At 39.5% G+C, this 8407-nt stretch overlaps 1 protein-coding gene across 2 annotated transcripts in view; it reads right to left on the bottom strand.

Moving 5' to 3' along the window:
* Positions 1 to 8407, bottom strand: part of SLK (STE20 like kinase) — an 89993-nt gene that overhangs the window by 80919 nt on the left and 667 nt on the right. The gene's annotated exons all lie outside the window — the stretch shown is intronic.

Here is an 8407-nt window from a genome sequence, read left to right as displayed (position 1 = left end):
GGAGGCCGGAGAAGAAAAGCTACCAGCAGGCTCTGAGCAGGTGTTAGAAGTGTTAAAAAAAGGCGTCATCCTGCCCTTCCTTCTGCATCTCTAGAATTAAATCCCACAGAGACAGGCTACTCTGTCTGTGGACACTTCTAAAGTAGAGAGATTCTTAACATGTTTTACTTCCTGGAAGAAAACATTGGAAAAAGTACGGAGTTTGGGAAAGGGAGGAAGGAGTGAGACAGGTCACTTAATTTTTGCACTAGAAAACATATAGCATTGTACTGTGTTTGAAAAAAATAATAAAAACTTTCACATGCATTGATATGGTTCCAAGATGGAACTACCATTGAAAAAGAACCATCCCTGGAATCTTGGAAGAATAGTTGTTCCCCCAGGTGATCCCTAAACAGAGAAAAGGACAACAAAAACATTTGTGAACCACTTAATTTAAAACAAGTCATTCTCTTCAGTGTGCTTTTCAAATACTTGCAACTTGATCAAAATGTAAAAAGCTTAGTTTCCTTCAGAACACGAATATAAACTGAGTTGTGATGACTTTTATTTACACATTAAACTTTATAAATAGCATTTTTAATCAGTTTGAACTGGCCTTACAGAAAGAGGCTGAAGACAGCTCAAGGATTTTCTCTCACATGACTGAAAACTAGTAAAAATTCAGCCTAGAACAGATCATGGCAGATTAATGTCTAAACAAAATTCTTTCAATAAGCTACTGACAGCCTGAAAAAGGGCTTTATTTTACAACCTTAAACTACTGTGTTTCTCCTACAAAGTATGAAATTGATATGAACTTAATCTGGAGAGAAAATGCATATTTAAGAGTTCTACATGTTATACACAGATAATTATTGTAAAAAATGCTTGCATGGCATACTGAATGTTGAAGACTAGAAATTCTTTAAGGTCGAGTGTAAAAAATCTTAAAAACACAATCTTATGCAAGCATTATACTTGACTAGTGTTTTAGAACAACTTGCATAACTGAGTTCACACCTTGGAAAAGATGACAGCCTGGTGAAGGAAGAGGGAGCAATCATTAATGTTCTATATTTATCCTTCATGTACTTGTCTGCTCACTCTATTCTCTATATTTTACTCTTGAATGCATTACTCATAAGTCACACACTATGGGTACTGAGCGCACACCAGATGAGTTAAGAAAGTGAGACTCTAAACTTCTGTTGCACCTCTTGCTTGCTTAAAATATTTGCTGGTTGGAGGAAACATGGAAGGAATCTGCTATGAAGAGAGGTTTATCATTTCAGCAGAGCTCCATTTAAACATCTAAACAAGAAAACTCTTCTGTAGTCAACCATCTGCAGTTGTGTATCTCCGCCTCTACCAATTACCTCCAAAAACGCTCAAAGCAATAGAGGCAATGCACAGCTACAAGGAAAACCAAAAGACAAAACAACCAAACCCTATAACCCTCTTCCCCTCCACCCCCTTAAACAACTAAAAATTAAAAACATTTCTAGCAGCTCAGTTAAATCATGACAAGCTGCCACTTTCATAGTCTGTCATGCACTTGTAGCATTTATAATACTGAGAAAACAAGAGGGTAACACTTTTTCTATGCTGCCAGCTACTCTGTAATGCCACAAGTGTCTCAGGCTTAGATCAGCTCACCAAACAGACTGGTAGGAAACCATCCTATTTTCTACAGGTGATGGCAGTCACTGGGGTTCCCAAGAACAATATTTAAAAGCCTAACAAGAATGTTAGGCTTAAGAACAGTTGTTCCCCAGTACAGACTTTCGTTGGAAAAAGATGGATTCAGTTTATGTATTTTCATTTAGAAAGCTATAAAAAAAAAAGTGCTGTTCTTGGAAAACATAAAACTTCCCATTAAGAGTAAGACTCCTCTTTTCTCTACCTTCACATCTTCTCATGCTTCCCCTTCAATGCAAAGTAACGTGGAGTAAGGGTCACTTTCACAAGATTTTAGTTGATGATTCTATTTCACTGCTCCAGTTTAACGGAGGAAAGTGAATTTGATTCCACTTAATGTTTACTGACAAGTGGATAAATGAACACCTACATTCTAATAAATCAACAGCTTTTTATAACTTGTGTATGTGAAAGTGGCCTCAAACAATTTACATCCCAATAGTAGAAAATATTTATTCAATATATATTTTAAGTTTAATAAGCATGCAAATGTTTTCCCTCTCTGATCTTATAGTTAGATAAATGAAAAAAACCCTACCATTTAATCACAGTTTATACAGGAAGTTGAGTCTAGACAAATTAGAACAAAACATCTTGTATCTGCACCAAAGAGTTTTGAATCAAGACTATTCAATCTTGCACTGATTATTGCTATACATTTGATTTTTCTGGATAAACTTGGCATTATCCTCTCAAGGCTAATTTATCTAAATCCTGCCTATATACTGGGAAAGGAAGAAATTGTTATCTGCTTATTCTCTGTTCTGGTGTTAACAAGGAAGTCAGTCAAGAGCTCTTAAAACTCCAGTCACCTGTTTATTCAGCACCAGGAGCTTCTAGACCAGATACTTAACCTCTAGGTAGCTCAAAACATGGCAGCATACAAGAAGGACTTTAACTGAACTAAACTGTATGGTTTCCTGAGGACAGTACAAAGCATTTGGGGACAGGTTTTATACATTTCACTGACCCAGTAGGAGACTAATTCCTGGTAGGGTCACCCAAACCAAAGAGTAAGGACTAGACAAAAGCAGGTACAAACTAAGTGCCAAGCTTGGAAAACATTTTGTGGGACCTATTGATAAAACAAAGGCATCTGCGCATTCAGTATTCTGAAAAGAAGCTGTGTAGTCCTGTGTTTACTACAAACTTGACACTAAATACAGGAAAATAACTGAACAAAACAACACTCCAATCCAGTTGTCCTGCACACAATTTTTCCTACATGATTTACTTTTTTTGACTGGATAATTAAACTGGAAGAAGATCCCAGGTAGATTTTGTTGACTTTTAGACAGTTAAATAGGGCCTGTTGGCAGCTAAGTTATCTATACAGGCATCACAATAGAAGATCTGTGAGTTATAGGTCAGAAAGAAAGACATATAGGTGGTAAAGCATTATGTGCAAAGGGTTGTCTCCATAAGACCCCAACACCAATTAAAGTTGATTTAGAAAGGAATTCAGCTCAACTGATAAAGCCTCTCATAAGGAACATTTAAAACAGAAATAAGTGATCTTCAGTCATCCTGGTTTTCTTAGTCTTAAAATCCAAACTTATCTTTTTGGGTTTTTTTGTTTTTTGTTTTTAAATAAATAAATCCATGTCTTTCCACAATTTAAAATGAAATGCCACTACATAAATAGGTGTCAGTTGAACACAATGTTTTATTAATACATTTATAATTTTAAAGCAATCTGGAAGCCTACCAGTGCCTTGATCATTATAATGAAATATAACAACTCTGTGCCACCACACCTCACCTTGGCAGCCATGGTGGGGCTCCCTCCCACCAACTGGGTCCCACCTACTGGGCAGCAGAGATGGCTCCTGCCCAGAGCTCGCTTGGGCAGACTGCAGCCCTGCACCCCATTGTGGGCACAGAAATATATGGGGGTGGGGCATATACTGGCCCCTGACATGTCACCTATACCTCCCCATGCATTACCTGTGCCCCTTCCTGCCGTCCCTCCCCTCCAGATTTACCTGGAGGGAGCTGCAGGAGCTACTTTCCACCACATTACCTGGCTGCCACATGCATATGCACCCGATGCCCCCTGCATCCCACTCCCTCCAGCCCCAACCAATACCTTGAAGGCTGGAACTCTGCCAACCTGCAAGAAGAAACCTGCAGTTCTCCCACATTTTTCCTCCTTTTAAATGAGAAAATCCAAGTTTTTCCATGGCAAACAGAAAACCTAGTTCCCTGGAGATCATATATAGATTTATCTGAAATTGGTTCTTTACTAATTCAAATGTGTGATCAATCCTAGACACATCTACAATGCATCCCTACTCTACCGGGGGAGGTATTTGCACATGGACACACCAAATCAAGGAATGCAGCAATGATGCCACTCCAAGGATACCTGGGCTAGAAGCTATAACCATCCTGCTGCTTGAAACAAGTCTCCAGTATGCCTTGAGAGCAGGGGTCACTGCATTTTTGGGTTTGGCAACGTGACCAGGGTGTACTCGGTTGCGTCTCCAAGAGCACCAGCAACGTGATATAGATGTACTGGGTGTAAATCATTCTCTGCCAAATTTCAAATAGTAAAGTGTTTCCCCTACCCCCAAGGACAGGATGCATGAAGTCCATGAGCCAGCTGGACAACCTTGTCCTAAGTTATTCAGCTACCAGCAAAAAAAAAAAAAACTCAGACGAAAACAAGGGTGAGCATTTATTTTAGCTGGCAGACCATTTAACAAATTTTGGTGAGCTGTCAAGGGCTGCACATGCAGTCTTTTAGAAGGTATCATTTTAACAAATTATAGATTTAAAAAAGCAAATTATATTTAAAATATTATAGTAGATGTCAGAGTTTATTTTCTTCCAAAATATTTTTTTCCTGATTCATGTTTTTTTGAATAGTGTATATAGAGACTATATACTAGCGCATAATAGCTCAAAATAAAATCTTGTATTTTGTGTAGGGAGGCAAAGGGGAGTGGGAGGTGGGTGTGTTTACAGGGCTGCTTGCACATCAGATCCTGGGAGCTGGCTGAGGGCACATGCAGAAGAGCTTGCCTGGGCAGTGCAGGAGCTGGAGTCATTCAGTTGGCCAGTCGGTTCTAGCCCATGGGCGATATTTTACCTATCCTAGCTTCAAAGATAGTTGGAATGAAAAGGCCCATGCAACCTGGCCATCCCCATAGTAGATAAAAGAGCATTGTGTCTCCATTTAATTTCTCATCTAGCCTGTGGGTCACTGCAGTAGCAGTGAACTATTCCAAAATTTTAGATAATGAAAATTTTAGAATACCTTTAATATATGTCAGATGTTAATTCAGCACACCTTAATGCACAATATCCCATTCTTTTGGCCTGCAAGTGCCAAGAATGATTTGGCAGACCAGTACAAACACTTTCAGAAACAGTAAACTTCTAGTCACTGAAGCTGAATAAATGACTAAGAGGAAAAATAAAATTAACATCCTTGGCACCACTGGAAAAATTTTTAGCGCACAGGCTGGAGATAAAACATGCAGGGAAGACTTTAGGGTAAACTTAAACAGGCTAGCAACTAAATATATATTAATCAGGTCATAGTTTAATATTTAAACTACTGGTAAAAATATGCTTGGAGAGTGCTATTTTAGGTTATTTATGTAAACAATTTCTTTTTTGAACATGAATTCTGTCTAAGATTTCTCCCAAATGTAAACAGTAACACAACCAAGCTTGGTATGTGTTCCATTTAAAAACAACCCCTAAGGAGCAGTTCCTTTCATTGTAAGTCTGCCAAAGCAGAGAACAGAGTAATTAGAAAAGGTTCCCAGATCTTAGTTATGTAAAAAAGGCATTCTAGTCTGCTTAAATCCAGTTCAACAAGAAAAAAAAAATAACAGACTGTAGAAATCATTATTTCCCTTAAGCTTCTGCAATTCAAGTATTTATGAAGATTTTTCACTTCAGGCCTAGTATTTCCAAGTGTTCTTCACAGTTGGTGATACAAAGCAAGGGAGATGCCACGATCTGGAGATCACTGGGTAGGCAGCTGTGAGATTCAGTATCTACTTAACAAACATGTTTGGTTACTATCTGCAGAATTATGTTGTGACAGAAAGTACACTTACCCCAGCCCTTTCTGGATGACAGATAAATCTGCTCCAATCACTTTTTGGTTGATTTATTTATTTTTCCATTTTTAATCTAACCTTGTTTATTGGTATTCAGGATGTAGTTGGAACATGAAAACTACTAAGTAGTAATGCCACGTTCATTAAAATGCCATAAATTAAGAGACATTGTATGTACACCAATTTTTTGCTTTCTAAGTTATGTTTGGACCTGCGTTTTAAGTTGTGACAATTCTGTTCCAGCAGAACTAATCCATATCCTTCCAATTCATGTTAGAATCCAGTGTTATCTTTGCAGTTTTCCATAAAGGGAAAAAAAAAAAAAATGAACATCCAGGAGTGAAGTTTCTGTCCAACATGCTAAAAATTTTTGGTCTTCCTATCAGATTAAATTTGGATTTCTTTCCAGCTGTAATGTGACAAAACAAGTGACATGCTACAGAATGAGCAATCATGTTTTCTTCCCTACAGTAGTGTTAAAATATATGAAAGTTAGCACACGATTTTATGTCCAACCAAGTTTACCTGAAAGCACAAGTAATGCAAGTGTAATTCAGAATATCAACTAAAAAAAAAAGTTCATATTTTTAGTTTGAAATTGTGAACTTGGATGCTTGAAAATGTTTTGCCTTCTGAATGAAGTGGAGCACTGAATTAAAAAGACCATTTCCAGCTGGAAAAGAGAGTCAACCAATAGAAGAGTCTCTTCTGTCTGTGTTTACTTGTTCATATACAACACACTGTCAAGGGCACAGTTTCACTATCCTGTTGCTCAGCTGCATTTCCTGTATAAAGCACTAACATGACAACATCACTTCTCCACCTGAAAATGCAGAGAGGCAAACAGGCAGGCCAGGGTGTGTCTAGTGGGGCTGTTTTTGGTGCCCTCCACTCTTCCATTATGGGAACTGGAAAGGCAGAAGGCAGGGTGGATAACCCTTCATCATGCTATGATGAAGTAGGCTGTTGTTTACAAAAAAACTTGAGGTCTCTGAACAATTTAGTTTCTGAAGCTGCCACCCTGCCCTGCCTTCTGCCTGACTTCAGATTACAGCTACCTGCCTCTCTACACACTGGAAAAGACTTCAATGCACAGCTATGGAGCTTAAAGAGAGAGGAATTTTAAGACTTGGTACATGCTCTTGAAGAAGGCACTTTGCTATACCAGAACACTTGGTTAAGATTTTCCAAATGGCCTGATGTGTTTAAATCTGTCTTCCATTCACTGTACATTATAGTAGGAGATGTACTGCTGCTTCACTTTGAAACTTGACTTAGATTTTTGGAAAAAAAAAGTGAATGAATTAAAAAGTCAGTGTTCTTGTGCCAGTGCTTGTTTACACATATTCCTTCCAATTACAAGGTGACATAAAGACTCTTTTGCATTAAGAAGTCTGGAAAAAGAAATACTAAGATGATACAAAGTGGGGGGGCTGGACCTGATTATCTATAAGGTCCCTTCCATCCCTAATAACTATGAAAGTTGCTTTTTTCCTGACCAGCATTAACTTCATTAGAGGCTTAGTCTATCCAGTTTGCATCTCTCTCACATTCCCACTGAAATACAAAACTCTTTAACATGACAGCTTCTTGATGGAAACAGCTAGCCACCTTGCAGGACTGTCACACCTGTATTTCCCTTTCTAGTTTATTCCAGGCCCATTATCCTGCTCCAGAAGTCATTTCTGTTCCCAGAGGATCTCATGTTTTGAGAACGCAGCCTCCCCGTTACCTTTATACCATACCCTCCATAAAACTAGAAATTAGAGGCATTAAATGACTCGCTCAAAGCGCAAAGACCCTGTTTCCAATAGACAGGAATGTCTGGCGGTTTGGGCCCTCTTGCTGTACGGTGATTTTAAGCTTGTTTCACTATATGCTATTTCTGAGAAGTTAAGTGCCCTCAAAAGGGCTATTTATATTGTGGTATTTCGGTACACAAGCCAGACCACTGAAAACAAGCTAGGACAGCCACAACACAAGTGGTCTGTGGGGGACACAACACGTTGCTAAAGAAAACGACCCTTTTTCCAAGAGGTCACAAGACTGACATGAGGACAAGATACACCCAGTCAATTTTACTGTGATATTACACAGACACAAGAAAATCGGGGGGGGCACTAAGTTTAGGACTAGGAAAACCTTTCCCAGTGGCTTTCAACCTGACTTTAGGGGTCTGCAAATGACGAAGAAAAAAAAAAGTTTCAAATGGACACTTAACTGGGTATTCACCTACTTTTACCATTCAGAGGATCCCTCTGACATTTTGAATACAGGTGCGGACCCTCTGAACTGTAACCATGGGTATTTACCTACTTTTAACTGGCTGTGGTCATCTTTTGAGGACCCCTTACAGGCCGTGTGGGGACCCCCACGGGTCTGCGGGTGGCAAACTGAAAACCACTGCCTTCATGAGTCCGGCCAAAGAGGACCAGGGAGACGGAAGAAGGCAGGAGTGACTCGACCGGGGGCAGGGCGGAGGAGGTGAGGGCGGGATGATGACTTCATGGGTCTTCTTCCACCTTTTGGATGTCTTATTTCTGGTGATGAGTAGGAATGTCTGGGCCCTACCTCCACCAGGGCCACGAATGAGTTACCTGCGTGTGTGCAAATCCAAACCTGGGGGGCGGACATGTGGGGGGGGGGGG

Source organism: Gavialis gangeticus, unplaced genomic scaffold, assembly GCF_001723915.1.
Source record: "Gavialis gangeticus isolate Ggan-Ray unplaced genomic scaffold, GavGan_comp1, whole genome shotgun sequence".
In the NCBI taxonomy this organism is placed as follows: Eukaryota; Metazoa; Chordata; order Crocodylia; family Gavialidae; genus Gavialis; species Gavialis gangeticus.
This window is presented reverse-complemented; position numbering and strand designations above follow the sequence as displayed.